The 14,421-nt window shown below is 44.3% G+C and overlaps 1 non-coding gene across 1 annotated transcript; it reads right to left on the bottom strand.

Moving 5' to 3' along the window:
* Positions 1-457: 457 nt before the first annotated feature.
* On the bottom strand, positions 458-529 carry trnae-uuc (transfer RNA glutamic acid (anticodon UUC)). Its single transcript has one exon. It is a non-coding gene; the product is annotated as a tRNA-Glu (tRNA).
* Between the last annotated feature and the right edge of the window lie 13,892 nt (positions 530-14,421).

The following is a 14,421-nucleotide window of genomic DNA, read 5'->3' as shown; positions in this document are numbered from 1 at the left end:
CCCTGTAAAAGTATTCTCACATTTCCCGCTGTGTCATTAGGCGTCATTTGTGTTTTGGTAAAAGACGTCATAGAATTTGACCAGACTTTTACGGGTTTCATGCCTTTTTGCGGATTTTATTTATTTATGTATTTAGTTAGTTATTTATTTAGCACAATATCGAATAAGTTGTCAGGCAGGGGTCACCAACGATACGCTTGTTAGCACCAGGTTACCACAAGGACCACATGAGTAGCTGATCTAAAAATAGCTCACCGATGATTGAAGATTGTGAATGTCGAGGAATGTTGATGTTTAAAATGAGAATATTGATCGAGAAAAATTGAGGAATGTCAATTGTTACTTCCTCGTTTCTAATTACGGTAGCCTTGTGCATTTATCGTCCATACGCAAGAGGTCGCTCTGACTTTCGAGAAGGATGAGGACTACTGTTGCTTTGTTGGCACCAAAATGGAAGTTCCCATACCGGGAGTCGAACCCGGGCCGCCTGGGTGAAAACCAGGAATCCTAACCGCTAGACCATATGGGAGCTGTTTGAGGTGACAAAATTATTCCATTATATTCTAACTAGTACCCATGACGACAGAAAAAGATGAAAAATAAATATTTATAGACACGTAAACGTATCACACTAAATCAATTTATGTCGACACGGTATTGAGAAGCATACAAAGTGGCGACTTGTCTTTTGCTTCCCTTGTTGGCTGACGTGAGTTGGCACAAAGCATCATGGGGTGTGTGGGCAAATGAATGGGCCGGCCAACAGGTCTTCACCATTCTTCTTTTTCTCAGACTGTCGATGTATTTTTACATTTGGTAGTATTTTTTAGTATGACAGTAAATAATGTGACTATGAGCAACCTTTTCCGTTTCGTGTTACTGCTGCAGTACGAACGAAATATTTCAAGGTGACTCATTTGAAGTGCGAAGCTAACCGAGCTAGCATGTGACATGTTAACGGGTGTTGATTCGTCGTAAAATGTGGCTGGACGAGGAAAGGCAAAGAAAGAAAACAATGGCAAATTAATTTCTTTTGTTAGGGTACTCTCATATGTTAAAAGTGTTCTTTTTCGCACTCCCCTCTAAAAAAAATGACGTGCCTTGTGCGGCTATTCCAGGTGTATTTTCAATTGTTGTTAACGAATTGTTAATAGCTCGAAAAATCCAATTACAAAAAAAAGTCAAAGCGCGGTCTCGGCCTCGAAGCATTACAGGGATGACTTTCCCACATGGACTAATGCTGCTGCAAAGTACTTCCGTCCATTCTGAAGTTAAAAGCCTACCCTGGCTCTTGAGCAGCCCCCACCAAAATCACAATAACCTTGGGCCTCCGTGTTGACTTACTCCCCCCCCAAATAAATAGATAAATAAATAAAAAAAAAGAAAATCCATCCTCCTTTCCCAGACCTGTCGTCTCCGGAGGCGAGCTTATCTAAATAGAATTGATCGGCCTTAGAGATCATTCATCACACCAGGCCTGGCGAGACAGAGGGGAAGGCGAGATTTGAAGGATTTGAATTTTTCCTGCAGATGTCACAGAGGTGAGCGACGCACATTGATTGGATTGGAAATAGTATTGCTTGTGTGCGTGAGTGTCTGCGCGTGTGGAAACAAGGAAGCAAAAGTATGCAAATGAGCTATTCGTTTCTTGAAATGACATTTACATGAACTCGTGTTTGTTCTGTTCCGTTTGCTGTGCAGTCGACGCCAAAAGGACGACAGACGATGCGGTTGATGACATTTTCCTCTGTTTGCCGAAAAGCTGTGAGCACGGTATCTCACTCATGCGCGTGTGTTTACTCTCCTAATTTGTTCACCTTAATTTTCGTGTATGTGTGGTCCCATATGTTAAATGTGTAAACAATATTCAAATTTGAGAATTTGATGCGCATGATGCCACGCACGGCTCTATTACGTCCCACGTCACCGAGAGGTGATTGTTCAGCCACACACAGCTTAAAAGATGGCCCAGTGGCAAAGACGCCGACCGACGGATTGACTGAACGGTAGAAGGCATGATAAATGTGCAGTAATGAAACTCATGAAATATTCATTGACCCGCTTCCTCCTCCTCCTCCTCCCACCGTGTGTTCTCTAACACAGGTGAGAAATAACACTTGGATGACGCCAATGTAATAACTGTTACTATTCAAGCCTCCATGCAAATGGGGCTGGCAGATCCACTCGTATTTACATAATTCACTGTCAGAGAGCCAGTCTGAGTATGTTTGAGTTTGCCAAAGCGCGGAATGAGCTGTAACATTCGGTCATATCTGGGTCACGGCAACCGGACGGTAAAGTATATGAACTGTAGGCATGTTGGATGGAATGATTTCGGGAAAGGGTTGACGGGACCGCCATACTGTAATTCGCCAATAAATACAAATATGCTCAAAGATATGCAATATATTTAAATCCAAACGGTTTTGTTTGGAAAAAAAATTGGAAATAAATCATATGTCATCATTAGTATTCACAGCTTTTGTGCAATCGTTTTTGTTGCTGCACCTTTGGCGGATTTTAGAGCCGCAGGTTTTTTTTTAAAGATGATGCAACAAGCGAGGTCGGTTTCTCGTGTACATGTGATTTTAAGCCGATCGAGTTTGAAATCACTGTCCAGTTTAAGGCCCAAGTTTGAGACCGTTGATTTCAGATAAGGAGACAGGGGGCCCAAGTCTACAGGATGGAATGTACAAGGGCCACTGGGACCAAACAATATCACCTCTGTCTTCTTTTCGTTGAATTTCAAGAAATTTTGTGCCATCCAGGTTTTGATTTCTTCCAGACAGGATAGGAGTGGCCTTAATGAGAAGGCGTCTTTCTTGCTCAGTGGGACATAGATCTTGCAGTCATCTGCATAGCAGTGGAAGGGAATACCATGTTTCCTTAAGATGGAACCCAATGGGAGCAGATACAGCGAGAACAGCAAAGGCCCCAGAATTGAGCCCTGTGGAACACCACATGACAGGGGAGCAGTGCGTGACTCAGAGCAGCCCAAGGCTGACACAAAAGGTCCTGTCAGCTAGATAGGACCTAAAGCACTCAAGAGCACTGCCGCCAATGCCCACCAAGCGCTGCAAACGAGTCAGCAGAATACTGTGATCCACTGTATCAAATGCTGCAGTTAAGTTTTAGTTAGTTTGTTGCACACACACACCCAAAAAATTTTTTAAATAGTTCATTTTGCGAATGCCTCGCTACACATATGCTCGAGTCCGCTGTACATCGCCTTTCAAGGGACACTGACCGTCAGAATAGAATAAAATGGAAATCCTCAACTGTCATTGTCAGGCGCAGACGTGTCACGTTAGTTATACGCGTTGCATGAATCCATTATTTAAAAAAACTAAACAAAAAATCATTGCTTGACTCGGAATTGGAGGAAAATATCCCCCCCACCCACCCTGGAAATCCAAATGTACCTTGGCGAGGATGCAAAGACCGTCTTCATCTGCCTCGCCGCCTTTGTTTTAGTCACTCGGAGCAGTCGCTGGCAAACACCATCAATGCGCGCTAGCTCATTTGGCAGCAAACGCAACAGATTGACTGGGGAGCCTTTTACAGATGGGCGCAAATGGCAGGCGCGCGGGAGCAACAGCTTGCGCAAACACAATGGCGCGCAAATTTGCACCCGCGTTCAAACAACCTGATTGAACTTATTGAACCAAAAGCTATTTTCTTTATTAGGCACTCACTCCGCGCGCGCTCTGATGAAGCTTCGACGCCATTAGCGGTTAACTGGAGTTGTCGAGAGAGTCAAATGTTCCTGAGGCCAATTGTGCTATTTCAAATAAAAGACGCCGTTCTGAAAACGGTTTGGTATAATAAAAACGGTATTGATCGGCGTTATAGAAATGCATGAAAAAAAATACCGAACGCATATGGTAAGCATTATTGACATTATCACATCATCTTACCGTCACGATATCGAGATAAAATAGCAACGTGCTTGCTAACAATTGTGTTGACATCATCCAGATCAAAGTCATTTGCAAAAGTTGAATCAAAACAGGGCGGCTCGGTAGTCCAGTGGTTAGCACGTGGGCTTCACAGTGCAGAGGTACCGGGTTTGATTCCAGCTCCGGCCTCCATGTGTGGAGTTTGCATGTTCTCCCCGGGCCTGCGTGGGTTTTCTCCGGGTGCTCCGGTTTCCTCCCACACTCCAAAAACATGCGTGGCAGGCTGATTGAACGCTCTAAATTGTCCCTAGGTGTGAGTGTGAGCGTGCATGGTTGTTCGTCTATGTGTGCCCTGCGATTGGCTGGCAACCGATTCAGGGTGTCCCCCGCCTACTGCCCGGTGACAGCTGGGATAGGCTCCAGCACCCCCCGCGACCCCAGTGAGGATCAAGCGGCTCGGAAGATGAATGAATGTATGAATCAAAACAACCGCACTCTTCTGGTGAGTTGAATTTGCAGTTTCCTTCCCGATAATGTTAAAAAAATAAATTTTAAAAAATGGCACACGCAAATATGACACTAGCGTAAACAATATGAATACAGATCGGAACACAATGACTAATTAGCGCCTCGTTACTCTTTCAGGGAGAATCTTCAAAAAGGATTCTTCCAACTTTGATGCTATGCTCCACCCGCATTGGACGACAATAAGCTTGGCAATTTAGCGAAACGTTTCTCTCTTGGTGGCCTGTTTTCGATTGGGTCTCATCGGGGGGAAAATTCCCTCATGGGAGTTTGTCAAGGAAAACAAGTGTTGCTTCATACCAAAATGGCTAAAACTTCCTGTCTGTACCTTCTGTGAAAGAACCGCAGGCGTGTCTTATTGTTCGGCTGAGACTTAATCAAGACTGTGTGGATCCATTTGAATGGAGCGCGTCTTTGTTTGATTTTTTTTTTTTTATGTTCGCATCGAATGTCGGACAGCGAGGACAAAATCTTTTCATGTTGTAAAATTGCTTTTTTTTCGGCGAGGCGGAGGAGACGTGGTGAAATTCCCTTTTGACGACACACTCATTTTGTTTTGTTTTTTTCAAAGGTCCTGATTGCCAACCAGCTATTTGTGTATCTTAAGTCGTTTTTTTGAAAGTTTATTTTTGCCTTACTCGAATGCAGAATGCGGCCCGGTAGTCCAGTGGTTAGCACGTCGGCTTCACAGTGCAGAGGTACCGGGTTCGATTCCAGCTCCGGCCTCCCTGTGTGGAGTTTGCATGTTCTCCCCGGGCCTGCGTGGGTTTTCTCCGGGTGCTCCGGTTTCCTCCCACATTCCAAAAAAACATGCGTGGCAGGCTGATTGAACACTCTGAATTGTCCCTCGGTGTGAGTGTGGGCGTGGATGGTTGTTTGTTTCTGTGTGCCCTGCGATTGGCTGGCAACCGATTCAGGGTGTCCCCCGCCTACTGCCCGGAGACAACTGGGATAGGCTCCAGCACCCCCCGCGACCCTAGTGAGGATCAAGCGGTACGGAAGATGAATGAATGAATGAACGAATGCAGAATCAAAACATGACACACACATCGCACAATATTTTCATTGATTGAGACGTTCAACGACACGTCCAAGCTCAAATCGCCCCCCCCTGTTGGATTGTGTTTTGTTTCGCTGCTTCCACGGCGCGGATAACCCGTTTGTGCGTGCGCACGTCGTACAAAAACAAATGTAATAACAATGAGGAGCAATCACACGCATCACTTCACGCGTTCTCTCTCAATTACAAAAAAAAAAAAACTTACATTTTTTTTCCCCCCCCTCCCATCTGCAGCAAAGAACACATCAGCGTATGAAAGCAAAAGAAGAAGTGACGTGACGGATGGCGGCGAGCGAGACGGCGGAAAGACTCTGGAGATCGACAACGTTTCAGGTCCCCCCCCCCCCCCGCCCCACCCCTCTCTTTCCAACATCTCATTGTTTGTTTCTCTTTCCAGGTGCTCGCCAGACACATGCCGAGAGATGCCGGCGGCCACGATTTGAACATTAATCACATGAGCGACGCAGCAAGCGCAGCGCGCCTGGCGTGCTCGTGGATGGCAGGTGGCGGCAAAAGTGAAGCAGGTGCCACGCCGATACTTTTCATGTGACGTGTTCATTCCTTCGTTTCAAACACAAGGGAGTTTTTTTTCGAGGATCTTGAGAGCGGCGCAAAGTTTTTCTCGGGCTTTTTTGACGCTTTTGAAGGAAAAATCAGTCCAGCATCGACACCTTGTACACAAACACGAAGCCGTGGTACATTGATTTGTGTTTAGTATTGATTTAATTAGTAAGCACACAACAAATCACGTTTGCAAGTATACTCCTGACTCGTATTATCGAGCATGCTAGACGAAATGAAACGCGAGCACAAACTGACGTGACATCACACAGTGAACAAATCTGCAAAGTGGCACTTTGAAACCATGCCTTGTGATGTATTGTGGTCATCCGCGAGTTAGTGTCAAAGCGGAGCAGTCGCCGGCCAATCTTTCGGCGAGGAAGGGACAAAAATGTGAATTCACAAATGACGAACTGCAAATATTATTTTTGCAAAATAATAATAATAAAATAATAATTTTTTTAAAAATTATTATTATTTTTTTAAGTTGTTTTCTATTCCAATAATAATAATACAGAATTATAAATGAAATTGGTGCACAGCACTGTATTGTATTCTGTTCTATCAATGATTTAAATGAATGTTTTTCAAGTATATAAAAACAGTCATCATTTTTTTTTTATAATCAAGTGTCTAAAATACAAAAGTAGAAATCGTTGAAAAGACAGTTCTCTCCTAAAATTCGGCCAATTTATTGAACAAAATGCTGTGAATATATTTTTTTATATTTTTAGTTTAATAATCAATCTGTGGGATGAGATGACTACATTCCGTTGTCATTTCAGAAAAATACAAAAGTTCAAAAAAAAAGAAAAGTTTTCAACAGGATATTGTTTTCACAAAATGACCACATTCTCAATTATTTGAGGTCTATATTTCAACCTAAATTGTAACTTATTCTTTTGTGTGATTTAATGACATTTTCATAATAATTCAATAATATCAATACTTTGCCTTTTCAAAAAAGTCCAATCTGAACTATTACAGATAATTCGTGGCAAGTAGTTCTCAATTATTTCTTATAACTTTTTCTCCCCGAATTTCAACCTAAACTACATTTGGTTTTTTTGTAATATAAGATGCAAACATGCGCACACACACACATCATCTCCCGCCGTGTTTGATGTTCTTTCTGTGATTTTTTTTTTTTCTTTCCTGCAGTTTTGCCGTGGGGGGTTTGGGTGGGAAAGCCATCATGCAGAACAGCTGCTGGATCGAATTATCACCTGCCTAATCGGGCCCGCCTGCTGCTTTGTAGTTGCCGCAGCTAACCCGGAGGTAAACAATTCCCTGGAAAACAAACTTGCACGCCAACGGGACTTTCACTTTAATGTCCTTGGAATCCATTTTTACCATCTAAGCAGTCGCGTTGGCAGGAGAACACGTTTTTCGGAGCGTCCTTGAAGGAATTCATTTACGACCGAGCTCGACTTCATTTTGATAAAACGTTAAGCAGCCCTTTTCTCCCATCAATCAAATTTCTTGACTCCAAACAGTTCTCTGCTTCATATCTATATCTCTCTTATTCTGCCCGAACGGGTGAAAAATAAACCTAATGCACTGATCTTGGTGAAGCAGCATGTGGCTCACTGCCCTAAGCGCTTCTGCTCTGCAATTTCTCCTCTTCCTCCCATAAAAGTTGATCATCAAGTATATTCTTATGGCAAAAAAAAAGGTTTATTTTTCAATTTCATGCCTCCGACAAAAAACAAACAAACACAAAATGTAATAACTCAACGCAAATATGCATACCACAGAAGCGTATTCATTCCTCGTGCGCGGCAGGGAGATTGGTTGATATTTTCCTTGCGAAAAAAAAAAAAAATGAGCCCACCTTCTTTGATTTTTGGTGGAATCAATAACCCAGGAAGACGGAAAGCTAATTCCGCGGCTTTTTCATCAAAATTATTGACTGCGCTCGCCATCTGCATTTTATTAGACTCGCCCGCGCCCTTTAGACCGCCGATATGCAAATGCGGGAAGGAAGCCGAGTCATGTGACCTGCGGAAGAAAAATGGGGGATGGAAATTTACCAAGAGCGTGCCGCTACATGTCGTCAGATAATAACGTTTGTCTTGATGAAGCAGCATGTGGCGCCTTGCCCGAGCATTAGCTTTTGTACGCTACGTTTCGAGTCCTTTAATGAGCCCCACAGGCGACACGAAGTGCTTAACAGCAGTTCAAATAATCTGAATTATTTTCTTTATTTAAAGCGTATAATATTCAGAGAATAAATGTGTAATTTCATGCAAAAAAAATGTCCTGATATTTAAAGAAGTTGGAACGTGGAAGAACGTGGCGAGTGTTGTCATTTTACGAGAAAAACGCTGCGATAGCCCGACGGCAAACGTCGTATTTCAAATGAGGGAAACCGCTTCATCTAAACTCTCAAACTAAGGCTTGATGCTCAACTTTTGACTTGACTTTCCTTCCCCCGCATGTACACATTTTGTCTGTCTGGCCGCCCGTCTGTCTTCCTAAAAGCAGCAGCAGAAGCAGCAGCATCGTCATCCTCCTCCCCCGCCTCCCCCTCCCCCTCACAATATTCTCAACCATCCTCCCAATCTGCCGTGATCGAGGTTTCTGTCGTCATATTCAAACAAATGCGCAGCCCAAGATAAAAAGGGAAAAGGGACCAATTAGCATCTCTGCGCCAGACTCAAACCACAGGAGAGTCGCCAGTCATCTTTCTGTTTTCATTTTATACACACACACACACACACACAGAACCTCTGCAAATCCCGGAAGTCGCTTAAGATAAATTGAACAAAAAAAAGCATACTTGTCGGAAGAGTTCTCCAAGAAAATGAATGTCGCCCAAAACTTTCCTGTCTTGCTCATTTTGCCCTTCATTTAACATTCAAATGGTACGCCGTTGTCAAGCTAACTGTGGATAGTTTTAAAATTCATTTGGCAGTATGAAATTTGGCCGGCACGTCTATAATGAGCAGATCCACAAAAAAGTCTCAAGAAGGCACGGTAGTGACCGTTTTCAACTCCGTATCACCCGCTCGTCAGTGGAGTCGACATTTCACAATATCAAATTTGGCAGCCATTCTGGAACATAAATCATGATTGGACCTCCAAAAAAGGGGGCCATATTTGAAAGGGCACCGAAACCTGCCATTTGTGTTTGCAGCGGCCATTTTTGCATCATTTTAGCCGTTTCCGAGGCGGTCATTCCCCCAGATTTTTTTTTAGTTATTTATTTTTTGGGCAGCAGGGAGTCGACCCTTTGTGCAATTTGGTCGGGATGTCAATCATGCTTAGACCTACACAAAAAAATCTCAAGAATCCATATTTGAAAAGACACGGAAAGTCTGCCATTTTAAGGTCATTTCCCCCACAAAGCGTTTATACCCGTCACTCGCTAATTGTTCGACATCGCTAATTTCCACAGTACACCGAAGAGAGTCTTTTGTATATCGTAATACAAAAGACAAATCAGTACACACACGCAGGTATTCAGCTCTGGAAGTGCGAGTGAATAATTCGGGTGAACTAATCAAGCCAAATTCACTCGAATAATTTAGCCAGTTGGCGGTGAAAGGCAGCGTGACGCACGCAGGTGCACAAACACAATTATCAGCGGGGGGGGGGGAAAGAGTCACATTAAACCTGTTGAACTCTGCCGCTTGAATGCGGAAAAAAAAAACTTTTGGCCCGGTAAAGCAGAGCTCAGGTGAACGCGACCTTACGCGCATGCGCTACGGGCGCATTATCGGGGTGTTACGCGCACACGTTCCTCCCCGTTGTCGGTGCCGCGGTCTATTTATTGGGCTAAATAACGGCACTGTGTCGACAGACTTTCAAAAATAATCACCGGGGATTAGATTTGGACCCGAGATGTCGAGTTTTGCTGTTTTTCCGTTTCCAATATTTCCTCCGTGGAAAGTGAGGCATGAAAAGACGCGCGCATCAATATGCTAATACGCAGGAAATAGGCTTAGCGGTTTGAGATAGAAAGGGGAGATAAATAAGCTTGCATATTCTCCATAGTTGTTGTTGTTCTTTTTTTTTTTTATATATATATATCGAAGCGGAACATTCAATTTGCCGTTTAATCTTCAGCAATGCTTGGTGACATGTTTAGTTAGTTTATCCCGCGATTGTCGGGGTTCGACAAGGGGTTACGTCTCCTCGAGACTAACGCTAACTCGCTCAGTGAATTGGCGAATAACCGTCACGATTTCTGGGAAAGGGAAACACAAAGTGTTTGGTCGAGCGGAAGTACACGCGCCAACGATTGCGGCAACGTAACGGTGGAGATTGCGAACATAAATGAACGCCGGTCGAGAGGGTCAAATATGGTGCTGGCCGGTAACCATGGCGACAGCAGTCAACGTGTTTCCCGCCCCATCACTGGGCCACTAACGACCCATCCGTACCACTTTAGATCTTTTGCCAAAACGCGGGATCAAATTGTGGCGGACCAACAGCTGCAGTCTGCCCACGCACAAAAAAAAGAAAAAAGATTTCTTGGAATGGAATGACTTTCTTTTGTTTTTTTAAGGGCCCACCCGTGTTATTCCCAGCTTCCCGATGGCTGCATTATTAAGGCAGCACGATTTGTTGCCAGAGCTTTCACCCTGGCTTCCAATCCTCACTCATTTATTCTGTCATCTCTCCATCCAGGCGCGGCTTTGTTCCGCCTCCACGTGGCCCAGGTGTGGGGGCAGCTGCTCCGTTCCCACCGCGTCCACATTGGTCAGGTCAGACACACACACACACACGCACACACACGCGTGCGGAAGGACAGTACAGCATGTATCTGGCAACCGGTCAAGAGACGATGAATGCAATCGGAGCGAAAGACCCCAGAGGTGGACTCCATCTCGGGCTGCCTTCAAAATGACCCGTCGGCACACTTTTGTACTTGTGTTCATCGAAACGAATGCGTGGGGGGGGGGGGGGGGGGGGGTGGGTGAAAAATAGTCATTATTTTGCCTTCAAAAATGTTGTGGGTCTTATTGCCTTTATTTTCAGATGAAGTCAAAAGCAGAATAGTGTATTCCGTCCGTTTGTCTTCGGGAAGTCTTGAGTTTGTCAATCGTACTGGCTTTACTTTTGTCTTTAGTGAAATACCGATTGAGATTTGGTGAGCGATTTAGCCAAGGAAGAATATAACTGCTTTCAGAATTGCTTTCAGAAAGTCCTTCCGTTGGCAGGTCTCGCTGCCTTCACTTTTGTCTTGAGTAAGCGACAAAAAGGCTCGCTTGAGTTAAGATCAGATGGCCGAGTCATCCGTTCCTTCGTCTTTAAAAAGTCAAATGTTTTTCGGGTCTTACTGTGAGGTCGGCTCCAGTCGACTTGACCGACTTGACCGACTTGACCGCCTTCACTTTTGTCCTCACCGAATGAAAATCCTGCTCGATTGTTTTGAGTTCAGGCAAACAACCTGGCCACTGAAGATTTTCCCATACATTTTCCTCGGCAACATTTCAAGCCGATCAATCTCGCCGCCTTCGCTTTTGTCCGTCGAAAGTGAAAAGCAAGCACGCTCGCATTGCGACGAAGTCGCCATTGTAGAATATTCAATTTCGTGGCCTCGAACGATTTTATCGCGACTCTGAAAGGCACAAACAGAAAATCATTGTCCGGTATTTAGCCACACGGCGAAGCCCTTTCAAGGATCGATACGTCTTCCTGGACGCTCTTGTTTTTAGACGATTACAGTCATTCGCCGGCCGACAAATTGGGACCTGAGATATCTTAATGCAAACGACATTTCAAATCAATTTACTCCTGCTTTTTAATGGCGTTTCGACGCACGTGCTTCATTTTTAATGGAGCACAATTCCCGCCCGGTAAAAGCATTTTTTTTTTTTTTTTACTCGAGCGCCACGATTTAGTGCATCTTACACCTCCGTCGCCTTCTCGTCACTTTGACTGAAGCTCATCTGCATGGAAGCCCATTAGGCGGAAAGATGAGGCACTCGGGCACGGGACGATCTGCTCCAAATGAATTCATGAATTTTTTTTTTCTCCCCGCCGCGCACTTCATCTTCCTTTTTATGCATTCATTTCCCCAGCGGTTTTCTTTGGGCCACGAAAGCGATCGTTTTCCAGATTGATCGATGGAGGAGGATACCCCCACTCCCCCCCTCCCCCCGCCATTCCAGTCTCTGTGGCTTTCATGCTAAAGCGGTGGGGTGGGTGGCTAGCGAATAGTTCGAAATGATGATTGTATGCATTTCATTTTCAGGGGTGAGGTACTTCCAGAGAGAAGCAATTTGGTCCCTCGATATTGATATCCCGAGAGACGAGAGTCAGATTGCGTTCTCGCGTGCCGTTTTGCAAAAAAAAATGTACAGAGGATGAGTGATGGAGTTAGCTAAGGTAGTAGTAGCGCTAGCTCGTAGGATTACTAAAAAGCTTAATTTCCGATTTCCCATAAAACGTAGACATCATGACACTTTTGGAGTCCTCCTCAATTTTTGTCAATGGGACCATTTTTTTTTTTTTCCATTTGGCCTCGACGGAGTTCTAGTTGTATTTTTAACATGACACTTACCGGGCGCCTTGATTGTCCTCCTCCCTGCGTGAACGATTGGCGCATATTCAGCCAGACAGAAAAAAAGGGATAGCAAGTGTCGGATGAGCGCGGAGCCATAAAGCAAATTCTCCTTCCACTCAGCAACAGCGGTCATGGGCGATTTGCCGTGCGAAAGTGTAATTCTTCTGGTGAATTACCACTCGTCGACCTTTCGCGGCATGACGAAAGGGCACTTTCACGCATAAATTTCCCCGCAGAACGGCGGCCAGGCTGCGCTTTATCACCGTCCAAATGGACGCCCCGGTGTTTCCTTTGAGTCTGTATATACGGCGTAATAAACGCCGTGTTGTCGCCGAACCTGTTGACTAATGGTGTCATTTGTGCGCCTGTGTGGGTCATTCCAGGACTGGAGGACAATTCGAGCAACATTTTTGAAAAGCAGACCATTTATTTTTGATTTAATATTTTTTTGGGGGGGTTGTTTGTTGTTTTGGGTTCATGTTGTCAGGAAAAACAGGTCGTCAACCATCACCGTTTGAGTCATCCAGTTCTACCATTAACGGTTTCTATTTCGTTCGTCGTGAGCGTCAAAATTTGCCAAATTGAACCTTTACATTTTATTTGAACGTTATTCGAGTTCCTGTCACGCGGTTCCAAATCGAACGTTCAGTTTTTGGTCTGCTTGTTTGTTTTTTTGTGCTAAAAAATACAAGCTAGCCGCGTCGGCCGTCATGCTAACTGGTCAAAAACAAAATTAGCTTTGATATAAATGTGTCTTTTTCGGATATTATGACTAACAGTGACGCCCTCCGGCGCTGCTGAAAACATTGACGTACATACGAAAAGCTTCGCTTGACGATGGCGTTCCAGCCGAGTCATGTCGCTTCCTTTTTTTTTTTTTTTTTTTTTGCTGTAATTGCTATTGCAATGAAACAAAATGTCTTAACAGTGACATTAATACATGTCAATGAAATCATATTTTTAAAGAAGCAGATTTAAAACTTGTTTTAATAATTAAGTTGGCAGTTGGGGGGAGCATGAGGGGAAAAAAAAGCCACAATATGGGATGCGCACCAGTTATTTGATATTTTAACGAATATTTCGGAGGCACTTTTATAATTACACAAGTGCATGTGTCTCTATTTTGCACATTAAGTGTTTGGAGCATTTAGAGCTAAAAGTCATAAGCATAATAACGACGGTAATAAGAGCCCCAGCGCCAGTTGCTGCTCAGGTCGCATTTGGCGCGTAATGAGTCGGAAGCTGGAGGGAAATGCGCAGTATGGCGTCCACTGGCAGGAAGGTGTGTTGGCCGCCGGCTCGTCACCAGGCCCCATTTACCTGCTTTATCCGCGGCGCAAGAGAGCCAGCGGTAATGCTCGGCGAATGGCCATTGGGCTTGATTCAAAAAACACACGGCGGCATCCCAAAGGGCGCTAGGGGGCATGTCAGTATCGAGGGTAATCGTTCAATTTTCACCGTGATGTCACGTTCTTCCACTTGTAAACGAACCCTTGATTGCCATTTGACCAATGAAATGACTTCAATTTAGATTTTCGTCTCATCGTATGAAGGTGTGACGCGGCGTGAGATAATTGGCCTCGAATTTGCATTTCAAACTGGTCAGTTGATGCAAAAAGCGGCATGTTGGAAATTCAAACATAATTAAATCAACCTTTTTTTTTTTACTCACATTGCCAGGAAAGTAGAGCTGGCAACTGTGGAGCGATTAAAGACGACGCTTTCTGAAAGGCTCTCCAATTAATCCTAAAATACATCCACGGGAATAAATCAACACCTTCCTCGAATAAACGCTGAATTTTTTTTGCCCTGGACATCCTCGCCGCCACACACAGTGCCTGGAGAGCATCGGTGGCAAT

The sequence above is a fragment of the Hippocampus zosterae genome, chromosome 16, assembly GCF_025434085.1.
Source record: "Hippocampus zosterae strain Florida chromosome 16, ASM2543408v3, whole genome shotgun sequence".
Classification (NCBI taxonomy): domain Eukaryota; kingdom Metazoa; phylum Chordata; class Actinopteri; order Syngnathiformes; family Syngnathidae; genus Hippocampus; species Hippocampus zosterae.
Note: the sequence above shows the minus strand (reverse complement) of the source record. Positions and strands in the feature narration are given on the sequence as shown.